Genomic DNA, 17,439 nt, shown 5'->3' on the forward strand with positions numbered 1-17,439 from the left:
CCAGGTCCCCAAACCCTTTTTAGGACAGTATCTTGCATATTAGGCGTTAAAATTAGCACTTTTAATTTCGAATGTTCGAGTCCCATAGACTTGAATGGGGTTCTAAAGTTCGTACGAATTTGGGGTCCGTTCGAAAGTTCTGGGGCGAACCGAACCGGGGGGTGTTCGGCTCATCCCTACCAGTGCCTACCAAGAGTCACTTTGAGGGCTTACAGTGTTGTGGCAACACCAACACCTTAGGCCCAAATTTCTGCAGAGCATATAGGGCAGGCCCCTACTTTCAAACATCCAAATTACAAACGTCTCCTACTTGCAAACGGAAGGAGATAACAGGAAGTGCGATGAAAAAGACGGACGGCGTGTCCCCTGGGGCAGGAGCCGGGTCCCCAAACCCTTTTTAGGACAATATCTTGCATATTAGCCTTTAAAATTAGCACTCTTGATTTTGAACATTCGAGTCCAATAGACTTTAATGGGGTTCTAAAGTTCGTACTAATTTTCGGTCCGCTCGAAGTTTCTGGTGCGAACCGAACCAAGGGGTGTTCGACTCATCGCTAGTCAGGAGTAATTCCTGACCATTCCTCTTTACAGAACTGTTTCAGTTCAGAAATATTCTTGGGATGTCTGGTGTGAATCGCTTTCTTGAGGTCATGCCACAGCATCTCAATCGGGTTGAGGTCAGGACTCTGACTGGGCCACTCCAGAAGGCATATTTTCTTCTGTTTAAACCATTTTGTTGTCGATTTACTTCTATGCTTTGGGTCATTGTCCTGTTGTTGCAACATCTTCTGTTGAGCTTCAGCTGGTAGACAGATGGCCTTAAGTTCTCCTGCAAAATGTCTTGATAAACTTGGGAATTCCTTTTTCCTTCGATGATAGCAATCCGTTCAGGCCCTGACACAGCAAAGCAGCCCCAAACCATGATGCCCCCACCACCATACTTCACAGTTGGGATGAGGTTTTGATGTTGGTGTGCAGTGCCTCTTTTTCTCCACACATAGTGTTGTGTGTTTCTTCCAAACAACTCAACTTTGGTTTCATCTGTCCACAGAATATGTTGCCAGTACTGCTGTGGAACATCCAGGTGCTCTTGTGCAAACTGTAAACGTGCAGCAATGTTTTTTTTTGGACAGCAGTGGCTTCCTCTGTGGTATCCTCCCATGAAATCCATTCTTGTTTAGTGTTTTACGTATCGTAGATTCGCTAACAGGAATGAGCCAAACACCCCCCCCCGTTCGGTTTGCACCAGAACATGCGAACAGGCAAAAAATGTGTTTGAACACGTGAACACCATTAAAGTCACACGAACATGAATAATTAAAAGTGCTAATTTTAAAAGCTTATATGCAAGTTATTGTCATAAAATGTGTTTGGGGGGGAAGCCGAGGACGACGGACGTGTTTGGGGAGAGCTCCGCCGAGGCCTAGCTCCATCGATCCCCATCCTCGGCCACCACAACTTTTCTCTGCCCGCCGGTCTCTTCATCTAGCCGGTGGGCCATCGGAGCTCCGGACGGAGCTGATATTTCGGCCGGATCCGCCGCCGTTTTTACTCCGCGGCGGCGGGCGGCGAGGCAGTCCGGACGCCGCCATCTTGCGGCCTACACCGCTTCACGGAGCCTCCGGACGGCGCATCCCAGGCCCCATCCCGGCCGGGACGGTGGCATACATCTGGCGTGGACCCCTCCGGACGGCCTCTCCTACACCGGACCCCCGCTGGTCGCCGCTCGGATACATGTGAGGAAGCCCAGGCTCCAGCAGGCAAGGTGAGCTCCGGCGGCCATCTTGCTCCACCCGAGGCCTCTCACAGCTTAATAGCCTTCCCCCCTCTGTGGCCAGATTGCTACCCCATCCAGCGCAGGTGTTAATCCCTGCCCCAGCTCAGCATATTAGCCCTCCTGAGTGACCGCCAGCATTCATCAGTCCCACCCTCCTACCCAGCTTCTACCCTCGGCCTGCTCAGCGGCCATCTTGGTACACCCGTCTCCTTCTCCTACTACCTGTGGCCTGCACCTGCAGCTATCTGCCCTGATTTCTGCCCTAGCTAGTGCCCTCTCCCCTTATACAACCCAGAGGGGCAGTGGTGTCTGGATCTTCCCCCCCTGGCTGTTTGGAACTGCTGCGGCCTGCTCTCCTGGTTTGTGTTCTCTAACCGACAGCGAACTTTCTTGGGGTCTCATCTTGGGTCCCTCCCTGTTTGACAAACATGTGATCATCCTATATAGGCCTTAGCCGCCTTCCAATGCTCCCGTGCTGCTCACAGTCGCTACACCTCTATGGGAAACACCACATGTAACTAAATATACGCCTAGTCCCAACGCCTCATGGTGAAATACGGGCCGAAACACCTTCCTCAGTCTTTGTCCCCGGATTTGCGGCCCTCACAGACTCTGGATCGATTTTTAAGCAGACCGGCCTCTCCAGCTCCTTCTCCAGGTTCTTTCACGTACGCACAAGCGGCCTCCCAAGTACCGGCACAAGACAGTCCACGTTCCTTGTCACATAGCCACTCAGACGTGATGTCCGCCCCGGTCACAGTCGATGTACTTGATGATAAACTGCGAGCTCTCCTGCAAGACTTGACGAGTAATGTTTCTAAGGAAATGGGTAAACTGGCCCATGAATTGCGGGGGGAGCTTGCCCAGATTGGAGAACGGACTGATGTCCTGGAAACCAAATTTGATGACCTGCTACAGTATGTCCACGTTTTGGAAGAAGACAACGCCGGTCTGAAACAATCTGTCTCTCAGCTCCAATCCCAACAGGAAGACCTGGAGAATAGGGAACGTCGCCAAAACCTTCGGATTAGAGGCGTACCTGAGGCCGTTGGTGAGGGGGAGATCAAACCATACCTACTTAGCCTCTTTAATGTTGTTGCCCCTAAAGTCCTGGACATAGACTGGAGAATGGATAGGGCCCACAGATCCCTGGCCCCAAAGCCTCCTGCCGGAGCCAACCCTAGAGACATTATCGTACGCTTTCACTACTACGATAGCAAGGAAGCTTTGACCATGGCCACCCGGAACAAATCCCGTTTGGAATTTAAAGGGGCCAAGATACAAATTTTTAGTGACTTATCCCCTATCACTCTTGCCAAACGTCGTAGCTTCCGCCCTGTGACTGCCCATCTGCAAAATCATCAGTTCCCGTATCGTTAGGGGTTCCCCTTCCGCCTCTCTGCTACTAAAGATGGGATTCAATACTCTATGAGAGATCTTCAGGAGAGTGAAGCTTTCATACGTAACCTGGGCCTACCACCGCTGCCAGATGAGGATCCCACGCCGCTCCCGACGACGCCCAGACCCTCCTCCATTCCTGCTCGGATTTGGACCCCTGCATGCCAGAAATCCTTTTCTACCCCTCAACGTAACCTGCATCCTAGACTCCCTCCCTGATGGAAGCTTCCTTGTGTAGTGTTTGGCTGGCCTAGGCCTCGGCCCCTGTCTCACCATGTTTCCTCTTTAACAGGGGGTGTTTGCAACTTTAGTTACAAGTTATAATTTTTACTGCCCCTGTTGTTTTCTGGTTGTTGGGACTACAATGTTCTGCTCTTATTCCCTGTAACTATTGCTGGAAGGTGGCGGGGTCTCTCCAGATGAGCTGGAACCCCTGATGTGCCTCCTTTTGTTCCACGGCTACGGCTGTGGACTCCTGGGTGGTTTTTACCCCCCAGGCCTTTTTTCTAATTGTAATGTTTTTTTTTCTATTTTTTAGGCCTATTTTTCGTCCTTTTTTTCATTTTTCGTTCAATTTGGACACACTTTTCTACGCTTTATAATCACATTGTTGTTATTATATGCCTTCACTTGCCTTTTACTTCTAGGACACACCACGGGTCCCAGTGTCTTCCTGGTTGGTATGGTTATATCCGTTTTTTGTATGTATATTATGGGTATCTTAAGCTTTCACTGTTTTCTACACGATGGCTTTGAGGGTACTGACTTATAATGTTAAGGGCCTGAACTCAATCCATAAGCGCTGGTTGGCTTTGAAGGAGTTCAAGTCCTCAAACGCAGATGTGGTCCTAGTCCAGGAGACCCACTTTCGCCCAGGGGGATCTCTTAAATTTGCAGCCAAACATTTTCCGGTCTCTTTTATGGCCTCTGACCCCTCTGGTAAAGCAGGGGTGGCAATACTGATTAAAAAGACATGCCCGCTACGGGTTAAGTCCTCATTTATTGATTAACAGGGCAGATACATCCTCCTGGACTGTGACTACCTCTCTCGCTCTCTTACTGTTATTAATGTATATGTTCCCAACTCGGGCCAGATTCACTTCCTTACTGAGGTCTTGGACAAACTGGGCACCTATGCTCAGCCATTCATGATCCTTGGCGGGGACTTCAATATGGCCATGTCTGCTAGGAAGGATAGGCAGACCCTGTTTTCAGACAATCCCTCCTTAAAAACGGAACGTCAATCTACTGCGTTTCGCAAGCTCATTAGATCCCATAACTTTTTAGACATCTGGAGGATTAAACACCCTACGCATCGGCAATTTTCCTTCTACTCTCCCCCACACAGGTTGTACTCCAGATTGGACTACGTCTTTGTTACGGCGCCTCTTCTAACGTCGGCAGTGGCCTCGGAGTTGAATCCCATAACGTGGTCTGATCATGCATCGGTCCAGCTTGACCTCGCCCTCACCCTCTCTACACCTAAGACCTGCCACTGGAGATTCAACGAGTTCCTCCTCCGTGATCCAGCTACAGAAGCCCATTTATCCCACGGTCTAGCTGAATTTTTTCAACTTAACGAGGGGTCGGTGCGGGACGTGTCCACCCTTTGGGAGGCCCACAAGGCCGTTTTTAGAGGATTGTGTATCTCGGCTGGCTCCCGCCTCAAGCGAGACTCGGCTGCGCAGAGACTAGATCTCCTTTCGCAACTGCAAAAAGCTGAAGCTCTGCTTTTGTCCTTCCCATCGGTGCCACGTCTTCGCACAGTGACCTCTATCCGCGAACGGTTAAAATCCTTAGATATGCACAAGTGCTCTAAAGCTCTGCTTTGGGCTAAACAGAGGTTCTATGAATTTGCCAACAAGCCTCATAGGATGTTGGTGAACAAGCTAAAGCCCCGTCCATTTCACTCCTATCCTGATCTCCTGCTACAGTCGGACGGCACTCCGACTTACTGCCCCTTGACGATGTCTAAAGTATTTGGTGCCTTTTACAAAAAATTATATAACTGCCTAGCTTCAGACCCTAACCATGTGTTCTCCCAAGATAGCTTTGATGATTTCTGCGCTTCCTTGAAATTACCAGTGCTGTCTTCCCCACAAGTGGATACCCTAAATACCCCTGTTACGCCAGAGGAATTGGCTGCGGTTGTAAAAGACCTCCCGTCCCATAAGTCCCCGGGCCCCGACGGGCTTCCTTATGTTTATTATAAGACTTTTCTCCCGACGCTGAGCCCTCATCTGCTTAATCTCTTTACCTCCCTACAGAAGGGCATTATACCGCATTCTCAGTTTCTACATGCACACATCACAGTTATCCCGAAACCGGGTAAATCCCCTACCCTACCAGATAATTACAGACCCATAGCCTTACTTAACTCCGACTATAAAATTTTCACCAAAATCTTGGCCAATAGGCTTTCCCTATTGATCCCTGCTCTGGTTCACAACGACCAGGTGGGATTTGTACTGGGCAGACGGGCTGGGGATAACACCAGGCGTACCATCGACCTCATAGATTTACTTGATAAAACGACTCGCCCGGCTATCGTTTTGAGTTTAGACGCACAAAAAGCCTTTGACAGGCTGGGATGGCCATACATGTTTGCTACGCTACAGCGTTTTGGCCTTTCTGGTTCTTTCCTGTCAGCCCTGCAAGCCTTATACTCATTCCCTACATCCCAAGTACAATTGGCGTCTTACAGATCCCCGCTCTTCACACATAGTAATGGTACCAGACAGGGATGCCCCCTATCCCCCTTGTTGTTTATACTATGCCTAGAACCCTTGGCTGCAGCTATACGGGAGGATTCAGACATAAGTGGAATTTCCCTCAGACTGAAAGAATACAAGCTGTCTCTTTTTGCAGACGACATACTCCTCACCCTGACGAAGCCTCTAACCTCCCTTCCCAAACTTCACGCTCTTTTAGATTCATTTGGTAGACTCTCGGGTTATAGGGTTAATACGACTAAAACCGAAGCGCTCCCTATTCATATCCCCCCCACACTTCAAGCTTCCTTGGAATCCACATACCCCTATCGTTGGTGCCCCATTTCCCTCAAATACCTCGGCATTAACCTGACCGCCAAGTACAGCTCCCTTTATGAAGCTAACTATATATCTTTAATAGCGGAAACGCACGGACTGCTCAGAAGTTGGTCGTCGTGTCCCCTATCTCTTCTGGGCAGGATTAACGTATTGAAAATGGCCATACTCCCTAAGTTTTTATATCTTTTTGAAACATTACCAGTTGCTATCTCTATGCCTCAGCTTAGGAATATTCAGAGAGCCTTTGCTAAATTTATATGGGGGAACAAATTGCATAGGATAGCCCAAACAGTGGTTTTTGCCCCACGGTCCCATGGAGGACTGGGAGCCCCCGATATAGTGAAGTACTACTATGCAGCACACCTTCAGGCGGCTGTCTCTTGGTCGTCGTATTTTGCTACCAGTAGATGGTCAGAGCTAGAAATGAATGTGGTCACTCCTGTCCATCCCTGCTCCATGCTGTGGTCTGATCTGACCTCCTCTGTGGCTCAGATTAGGCGCATATGCCTTGGACCGATGCTTTTTACTCTCTCCATATGGAAACAATGTCGCAAGCGGTTCTCTCTCTCTTCTCCATGCTCACCCCTGCTGAATGTCATTTTTAATCCAGATATGCCTGACAGCCTCTCGGTGAAGAATATGTTTCCTTGGTATAGGTCTGGCGTTTTCCAACTTCGCCACCTGGTACATCCGGTATCTCATAAACTCCTATCCTTTCCTGAGCTTCGGGATAAATATGACATTCCAGAGCGACTCTTTTTTTCATACATTAAATTTAAACATTATTTTCACTCCAGATCTCCTGCCCTGACTTTGGCTAATCCTAACACCTTTGAAACTTTATGCTCCCAAGGTCCTTGCCAGAAAGGACTTATATCCTCTATATATAGTATCCTCCACAATTCAACCTCACCCACCACGGAAACACATCTCTACATGAGGAGATGGGCTACAATTTTACCGTCTCCCTTAACCATTTCTCAATGGCAGGACATTTGGACTTCTACTTCCAAAGTCTCCAGATGTGTGGAGCAGAGAGAGACGGCCTATAAGATACTAATGTTTTGGTATAAGACCCCTGAAATGTTACATAAATATGATCATTCCATATCTAAACTGTGTTGGAGATGCCTCAGAGATGAGGGCACCCATTACCATATTTTTTGGAGCTGCCCTTTGATTATACCTTTTTGGTCTATGGTCCAAACTCTACTACAATCTGTTTTAGAGGTAGATATCCCGTTAGACCCTAAACACTATTTGTTAGGCCTACCTATCGCGGAGTTATCCAAGCCCGCCAAGAAGCTGACAGCCTATATTCTCCTAGCTGCCAAGAGAGTGATCCCGGCTCTTTGGCTGTCCCCCTCCCCTCCGTCCCAGCCGCAGCTAATTTCTGCCATTGCGTACATACGCAGGATGGAACGTATGACTGCACTGGTACAAGACTCTCTACCTAAGTTTTCTAAAATATGGGACAGGTGGGACAATTCCACGTTCAACCCTGAGACGACACCTTAATTTATGGCCTTTTATTCTCGGAAATGTTTTTCTCGGGTTTGAACTGGGGATTCATACTCCACGACCCCCCCCGCAAATATCAATACATCTTTTGGTCTATTTACATATCCTACTTGGCAGATTCGTGGTGTGTCCTTTTCCCCTTACCCTTTTGACATGCTGTATTAAACTGTTAACGTTTTATACCCCGCCTGTGGCGGTTTTCTTTGTTACTGTTACATTGTCAATTTTGATTATTTGTATCGAAATGTACAAATCTATCTGTTGTACAAAAACCTTTTTCTCAATAAATATATATATAAAATGTGTTTGGGGACCTGGGTCCTGCTATGAGTAAGCATTGATTTCAGTGTGAAACGCGTCAGTATTTTGTTCCGTATTCTCTTTTTTGCTGTGGTTTGTGTGATGTGATTTTTACTTGAAAAATAAAGGCACAAGTTACTTCAGATTCTATCCGGAGTGCGGCTGTCCAGAGTTTCTTCTCTCCCTGTCTATCCTGCCCCATGGGACATGTATCAATGCAAAAAAAAGTTTTAAAAACATTTTTTTCGGGAGCAGTGATTTTAATAATGCTTAAAGTGAAACAATAAAAGTGTAATATTCCTTTAAATTTCGTATCTGGGGGGTGTCTATAGTATGCCTGTAAAAGGGAGCATGTTTCCCATGTATAGAACAGTTTGACAGCAAAATTACATTTCTAAAGGAAAAAAAGTCATTTAAAACTACGCGTGGCTACGATGAATTGTCGGGTCTGGCAATACACATAAAAGTTCATTGATAAAAATGTCATGGGGATTTCCCCACAGGGGAACCCCGAACCAAAAAAAAAAAATGTGTGGGGGGTCCCCCTAAATTACATACCAGGCCCTTCACATTTCACAAAAAAAGTGACAAAAAGGTTAAAAAAAACACAAGAGGCGGTTTTTGACAAGTCCATTATTAATTTCTTCTTCTTCCATCTTCTTTCTTCTGGTCTTCCTTCAGTGTTCTTGTTCCTCCAACTTTTCTTCTCCATCTTCATCTTCTTCTTCCTCCGCTCTTCTCATCCTGCATCTTGCTCCCGCTTCTTCTCTGCTCCGTCCACACAATCCACCTCAGGGGGTGTCTTCAGCCTCGTGACACTTTGTTTCTTCTGACACTTCTTAAATAATTGAGGGCGAGGCCACCCAGTGACCCCCGCCCTCCTCTGACGCACGGGACTTCCCTATGGCTTTCCCTGTGATGTCAGAGGGGACGGGGTCACCCGTTTACGTAAACCTGAAGGGCCTGGCATGGAATTTAGGGGTACCCCTGCGCATTTCTTTTTAACCACTTAAGCCCCGGACCAATTGTCAGCCTAAGGACCAGAGGTCTTATTACAATTTCGCACTGCACTGCTTTAACTGGTAATTGCGCGGTCATGCAATGTTGTACCCAAATGAAATTTGCGTCCTTTTCTTCTCACAAATAGAGCTTTCTTTGATGGTATTTGATTGCCTCTGCGATATTTATTTTTTACGATATAAAAGGAAAAAAATATATATTTTCTACTTTTTGTTATAAGAAAAATCAAATAAACTAAATTTTAGTCATACATTTAGGCCAAAATGTATTCAGCCACATGTCTTTAGTAAAAAAAAATGTCTACAAACTAGAGTACATTTTCTGGAATTTACACAGCTTTTAATTTATGACTGCCTATCTCATTTCTTGAGGTGCTAAAATGGCAGGGCAGTACAAACCCCCCCAAATGACCCCATTTTGGAAAGTAGACACCCCAAGGAAATTGCTGAGGGGCATGTTGAGCCCATTGAATATTTTTTTTTTGTCCCAAGTGATTGAATAATGACACAAAAAAAAAAAAAAGTTTACAAAAAGTTGTCACTAAATGATATATTGCTCACACATGCCATATTTATATGTGGAATTGCACCCCAAAATATATTCTGCTGCTTCTCCTGAGTCTAGCCGCGTACGGCACCCCGAAAACCAATCACTGCCTTCAGGATTTCTAAGTGTGCAAATTTTTGATTTCACTCCTCACTACCTATCACAGTTTTGAAGGCCATAAAATGCCAAAATAACACAAAACCCCCCCAAATGACCCCATTTTGGAAATTAGACACCCCAAGCTATTTACTGAGAGGCATGTTGAGTCCATGGAATATTTTATATTTTGCCACAAGTTGCGGGAATATTACAAACTTTTTTTTTTTTGCACAAAGTTGTCACTAAATGATATATTGCTCACACATGCTATGGGCATAAGTGAAATTACACCCCATATACACCCCAATAAATTCTTCTGCTTCTCCCGAGCATGACTGACTCTGCAAACACTGCAGTTATGTGTTTAGTGTTTTGTAAGTGACAGTGATCGATTGATACGGCACTTGGGTGGGCTGGGCGGAGGGGCAAAACGCAGGTGCCAGCAGGTATCTGGGCTGATCCCGCTAACAATGCATTTTTTTGGAACCCTAAACTGCTGGGGACGCTAGTATGGATCTGATCAGATCAGATATTGATCTGTTCAGATTCTATACCACTACGGGAGGTGTATGTTTTGCGCGTGGGTATTAGCAGTACTGGCACTAACCTAGCGCTGCCTGGGGTGACACAGACCCTGACCCTAAAACCTAACTGATATCACCCGCCGGGTGATCAGGGGGTTAAACCTTTATTGGGTAATAAATGGTGGGTGCCCTGATGCTATAAAAAGCAAACTAACTAACCAGAGTCACCCGTAACACTTATACAGTGATCACTGCTGAAAGGGTTAACTAGGGGCATTCAGGGGGTTAAAATCTTTATTAGGTAGTATATGGGGTCCCTGACGCTATATAAAAACCTGACGGGGAACCTAAATAACTAACCGGGTAACCAGCGTCACCAGTGACACTTATACGGTGATCGCTGGTGAAAGGGTTAACTCTAGGGGCAATCAGGGGGTTAAAATCTTTATTAGGTAGTATATAGCGTAGCGTATGGTGGTGTAGTGTGTGAGTGTTTTCTCTCCCCCTCCAGCGCCCTGTTAGAAGCTAATGACAGCCCGCAGCAGTGAGGACCATTGATCGCTGATTCCCTGATTCCCTGCCGTGTCCCCGCTGAGCTCTCCTGTCTTTACACAACGCTCGTTGATAACCCCGCCGGACTCGCTGTACTCCTGGGTATCCTGGGTATACTCCTGGGTATCCGCACTGAGCCGTGCTGCGTTGTGCTGTACCGCCTCCCCCCCCCCCTGCTGGGAATCAATCTGGTCGGTGCGGTGAGTGCGGTGAGTGGACGGGCGGTTCGGAGGTGCGGCAGAGCGTGTGACAGAGGAGGGAGTGGATGAGATGAAGGAGCAGATGTGAGAGAGAGCGGAGGCGAAGGCAGACATGAGCGTTATTGTGAGAAGCCAGCCCTAGGAGCAACAGCAACAGGGCTGTTAGTGCTGTTGGTGTTCCGTCTTTTTGCCTTTCTGCCTTGATCCATCCCATTCATTCAAACCCATTATAAAGATAGGAGCCTTGGGAGAATTAAGTGAAAGCAAGTTTTCTGCTGGAATCTGCTGGTCTGAAGGTATATAATTGGAAGAAAGTATACAGCACACGGAGAGGTGAGCCTATATATAACTGTTGGAGAAGTGCTGAACTTTCATTATCCCATTGACTGAGTTAAGACTGTTAAAGAAATCTATGGTGAAGCCTGTGCTAAATAATAGTTGGAGAGTGCTATATCTATACTATCTACACTATCCTATTACAGGGTTGATATTGATACTGATAGAGATATATAGGGCATTGCCTCTTTCCTTTTTCCAAATCTGGACTTTGTCTCCTCACCGGGGATGCACAATATAAGGAGAAAAAGAGAGGAAAAAACTGCGCAAAAGGAGTTATCCCAACAGGAGATTAGAGGTTTTTTTCCGAATACTCGAGCAGCAACAGCTCGGGCGTCCACATTAGAGACAAGGGAGACAGCTGGTGTTGAGATCCCAATGGCAGCACCCCGGATGAGTCTCCCATTATCACCAGATGCAGCATTGGAAATAAATCAGGCCCGGGCAAGATCTGAAACGGGGTCAGAGGCAGGATGTTGGGGTATAACGGGGGAACCCTCAGGCGGTATGGATTTAAGATCAGTGATGCAAGCCCTTCCAACTCACCAAGAAATAGAGGCCCTGAGAACAATTATGCAGGCTCTTCCAACGCACCAAGAAATGGAAGCCCTGGTGTCCCGATTGGAGGAGGGACACAGAAGGGAAATGCAGGCAATACGTTCAGAGGTTCAGGCTTTAACAGAAAGGGTAAATGTGGAAACATCAGCCTTCAATAGTATAGAGGAAAGGGTGTCTAAATTAGAAAGAGAGCAGATAGCACAGACGTGCGTCACACAACTAAAATTTGAAGCGGCTGAAGACCGAAGCAGGAGAAACAATCTCAGATTTAGAGGCATCCCCGAAAGTATTGAGGAGGAACATCTACATAGGACCGTGATCTCTATCTGCCATAACCTGGGGGTTAATATGGCCCCAGATGAAATTGAATTTGACAGACTTCACAGAGCTCTAGGCCCACGTGCTATAGACTTATCCAGACCGAGAGATGTAATCGGATGTCTACATAGATACACTCACAGGGAGATGATTAGTCGGAAAGCATGGGAAGTAGGCCCGATAGCTTATGAGGGTGTCAAGATCAGTATTCTACCGGACTTATCAAAAGCTACTTTACAGCGGAGGGCTCAACTGCGGCCAATACTGGAGAAAATAAAGTCTTCGGGGGCACTTACCGATGGGGATACCCAATCTCCCTGACAGTTAAAAGGGGAGGGGCTTCTTTTGTGCTTTCATCTCTACAGGATCTACCGGCTTTATTTTCCGTTTTGGAAACTGATGGGTGCGAGGTGCAGGATTGGCTCCAGCCAATAAAGAAAAGACGTGTAAAAGAGGGGGCTTTAAGGATTGGTGGGGAAAAAGTCCTGATGGGAAGTAAAGAAGCAACTGCACAGCAAATATCTGATGCGGGCTCTTTGCCCTAAATTTCTTGGTCAAAGTGTTATAAGAGAATAAGGCTTAGGCATATATATGGGGTGATATTTTCCCTATTGTTAAGGGTCAAGGTATAGTACAACCCTGGATAATTTACTTTACTTTATATGAATTATATATAGGACGATATAAAATAACATGCATATGAATGCCATTTTACCCCCCCCCCTTTTTTTTGTTTTGTTTTTTGGGATAGACACAAACATTAGTTAATAAAATAAAACTTGGGTGTTTTTTACACAATAAAATATGGAAAATTGATATCACTGATTTAGAGTTCACAGGTATTTGGTCTAATATAGGATTTAGGGGTAAAAGGATGGGGGTGGGACGGGTGGGGATTAAGGAGGGCAGATGGGTGGATGGGGGGTGATATAAAGATTATAACTACAATATACACTAAAAAGCACACACTAAAAATATACACTTATTGTTGGGTTAAGGGGATAAGGATTATGAGAACTTCATAGAAATGAAAAGATAAAAATATTTAATTTCTTTTTTTTTTTTTTTTTTGGGTTGGGGAGAGGAAAGGGGTTCTGTCCCTAAATAGTAGGGTATGGTTGATGGTCTGGGGGACTATAGATGGACCTGGATGGGAATACATGGTAAGGGTATGAGAGAATTATATATATTGTGGGTTGTACAGTATTGAATAAAGGGAGAGGGAATTGATGAGAAAAAAACGGATTAAATTACTGAAGTTGCGGGAATGGATGTGAATATAAAGGGACTATCTGGAGGGGGAGTGGCACTGCATGTGCTCCGTATCTGCTAGCTACCCTCCCATACCTTACACCTACGGGAAACTGAGAACCCATAGGTAGGTGTGGGGGAAACTTGATATTCCCCACGGGGGTTCGGTCTTCTCCTTTGGTTCCCCCCCCCCTTTTTTTTTTTTTCCTTTTGGCCCAGGCATGATGGCAGGATTACGTGTAACATCACTTAATACTTGAGGACTCAATGTTCCCGAAAAACGTAAAATGTTATTAAATGACTTAAAACGCTCCAAAACTGACATTGGCATGGTACAAGAAACACACCTAAAGGAGGGAAAATTTCCCTACCTTCAAAATAGAAACTTCCCAAATGTTTACCATGCCATAAATCATGAAGCTAAAACCAAGGGAGTGGCCATCTTAATTTCTAATCGAATAACATGGTCTCTGTTGGATAAATGTCAAGAACCAGGGGGAAGATATTTATTTCTTAAAGGATTTATAGGAAAGGTTAAAGTAACTCTTGCTACAGTTTATGCCCCAAACATACATCAAGATGAGTTCTTGAATAAAGCCCTATTAAAATTAATGGAATTTAAGGAAGGGATTCTTATTATTGGGGGGGATTTTAATATCCCTCTAGATCCAAAACTAGATACTTCAAATGGGACATCGTCTGTTTCTGAAAAAATTAGGAAAAATATCCTTCGTAAATTAAACTAATTTCAATTGGTTGATGTATGGAGGGCTTTCCATGCAGACGAAAGGGATTATACATTCTTTTCAAACCCCCACCAACGGTATTCACGCATCGATTTCTTTTTGCTACCTTAACGAACACTATCGTTAGTACAGGACATAAGTAATGGAAATATAACATGGTCTGACCATGCGCCAGTTATGATCAATATTTTTCTGAAGGAAGCTACACATAAAATGGATTGGAACTGGAAACTGAATGAAAGTCTTTTGCAACGTCCTGAAATTAGAGAAGAGGTGGTAAGGGAAATCGATTCGTATTTTAAAACGAATGATAATGGAGAGACTAAAATGGGGATAGTGTGGGATGCCCACAAAGTAGTAATTAGAGGAATTCTAATAAAACATGGGTCCCGAATAAAGAGAGCCAGAGAAGAGGAAACAGGTAGATTATTGGACAAGATAAAGGAGATAGAGATACAACATAAGAGGTCAATGGAAAGGGACATGGGGATAGAATTAGCATATTTAAGAAGACAGGTATCTGATATCCTACGGTATAAGGCAAGGGCTATTTTACAACAAGAGGGGAGAGTAATATATGAATCAGGAGATAAATGCGGTAAAGTATTAGCAAGGAAATTAAAAAAGCAACGACTCCACTCATACATACCCTATATTAGAACAAAAGGAAATCTCAAATGCTCACTACCGAAAGATATTGCAGACGAACTTAGACAATACTATACTTCACTGTATAATCTTTCAGCTCCCTCCTATCCTTCCTCATTATTAGAAGAATATCTCGAATCCTCAAATTTAGTGAGACTGTCATCTCTAGCGCGAAGAAAGCTCGAGTTACCAATAACAGCAGAAGAGGTAATTTCGGCAATAAAGATGCTAAGGCAAGGAAAGGCCCCCGGCCCGGATGGAATTTCTCTGCAATATTTTAAAAGTTTTTACTCACAACTACTCCCCTATATGGTTAAAACATTTAACATACAAGGAAAGACCGAGCCTCCACCTGTAGAAGCATTAAGGGCACATATTGTACTTATTTCAAAAGAAGGAAAGGATCAATCAATATGCAGTAACTATCGTCCAATATCATTACTAAATACGGATTATAAAATATTCACAAAGATACTCGCATCTCGCCTACAGTAATTTATGACGCAATTGGTCCATTTGGACCAAGTGGGGTTTGTTCCCACACGTGAAGCTAGGGATAGTACAATTAAGGTCCTGAACTTAATTCAATATGCAAATCACAGGAAGCTGCCGAGTATTTTTGTCAATACAGACGCAGAAAAGGCCTTCGATAGGGTCAATTGGCCCTTTATGTTAGGAGTCTTAAAACAAATGGGCTTTGGTGATCGAATGTTAGATTGGATAGCAGGAATATATTCAAAGCCACAAGCATTGGTGAAGGTCAATGGGATAAACTCTGAAAATGTTCTAATATCCAATGGGACGCGTCAGGGATGTCCCCTGTCGCCTCTTTTATTTGCGTTGTCATTAGAACCTTTGTTAAATTGAATTAGACAGAACCCTGATATTAAAGGTATTCCTTTAGCGGATCAGGAATATAAACTTTCAGCATACGCGGATGATTTATTATTTTCACTCTCCAGTCCACAAATATCACTACTTAATCTATTGGAGGAAATAGAGCGTTACGGAGTTCTGTCTAGTTTTAAAATAAACTATAGCAAGTCGGAGGCAATGGGGATATCACTGGAGGGCTCCATTCATTTAGAGGATAACTTTAAGTTTAAATGGACAGCTACAGCGCTGAACTATTTAGGGATACAGATTCCACCTAATTTAATAGATGCATATGTATTGAATTTCCCACCATTATTAAGGGAAATTAGTACAACGTTGAATGAATGGAGTAAATCCTCACATTCCTGGTTTGGGAGAAGTAATATTTTGAAAATGAACGTAGTCCCCAAGTTTCTTTATCTGTTTCGGGCACTACCAATCCGGATTCCACGAGACTTCTTTAGTAAAATTCGAACAATTTTTACAAAGTTTATATGGGCAAGTAAGCGCCCTAGGATTAATAGGAAGTTACTAACAATGCCTAAAGAGGTGGGTGGAATCGCAGCACCAGATTTATACAAATACTACCAGGCTACTCAGCTCGGTAGAATTTTGGATTGGTGCCGACATAGAGACAGTAAAAGGTGGGTTGCCATGGAACAACAAGTAAGCCCTATTCCCTTAGATAGTGCCATGTGGTGTGGTACAGCTATACCTCCTTTATTAAGAGCCCATCCTTTAATAGGACCTACGCTCCAGATGGGAGCTAAAGCCGTGCTGATCCCCAGAATGTCAACAGCAAAATCTCCCTTATTTCCCATTCTTGGGAACCCACATTTTCTGCCCGGTCTGGAACCAGGAATATTTGGGAAATTAAGAGAGAGGGGATGTTTTCAGGCATCACATTTCTTGAAGTCTAAAAAATAGCTATCAATTGAAATGTTAATGCAATCAGGAGGACAATATGAATTACCCCTATGGCAGGCGTTACAGGTTAAACATTTTTTGGACACTTTGGGTTCATCTGAGGATTTTGATCGACCACTTACTAGGTTTGAAGAGTATTGTGAGAAGAAGGAGCCCCTCTCTCATATTATTTCTAAAATATATGCTTTACTAGTCTCTCCTTTTGAGGATATTGATATAAGGAGTTTGGATAAATGGGAAAGAGATCTTGGACAAACCTTTACCCCAGCCCAACGTAAGAAAATAATACATTTGACTTTTAAATCATCTAGATGCGTTAAGATACAGGAATTAAATTATAAAGTATTAATGCGTTGGTATTATACTCCATCACGAATGCATACTTTTTTCTCAGAGTCATCGGATAGGTGTTGGAGGTGTGGTAAGGAGAGAGGCACTATTGTCCATATTTTTTGGCAATGCCCAGTGATTAGACAGTTTTGGGAAGAGGTTCAGAAAATTTCTCAATTGTTTACTGAATATCATCTTGAGGAAGACCCGGCATTTTTTCTATTACAATGTACACATATCCCATTAGAAAGATACAAGAATTCAATGCTATGTCATTTGGTCAATGCAGCTAAAAGCTGCATCACCATTTGCTGGAAAGAAAAGGGGGCTCCACGAATTTCGCAATGGTTAAATAAAGTAAGGAAAATTGGGATCTTGGAGAGTCTGATTCCTATGCTTCCCGAGGAAAGGGAAGCTATAGTGCAAGTCTGGGCCCCATGGGAAATATTTTTACAGTCAGAG

Source organism: Lithobates pipiens, unplaced genomic scaffold (genome assembly GCF_037356315.1).
Source record: "Lithobates pipiens isolate NorthernLeopardFrog02 unplaced genomic scaffold, aLitPip1_a1.2 Scaffold_22, whole genome shotgun sequence".
NCBI lineage: Eukaryota > Metazoa > Chordata > Amphibia > Anura > Ranidae > Lithobates > Lithobates pipiens.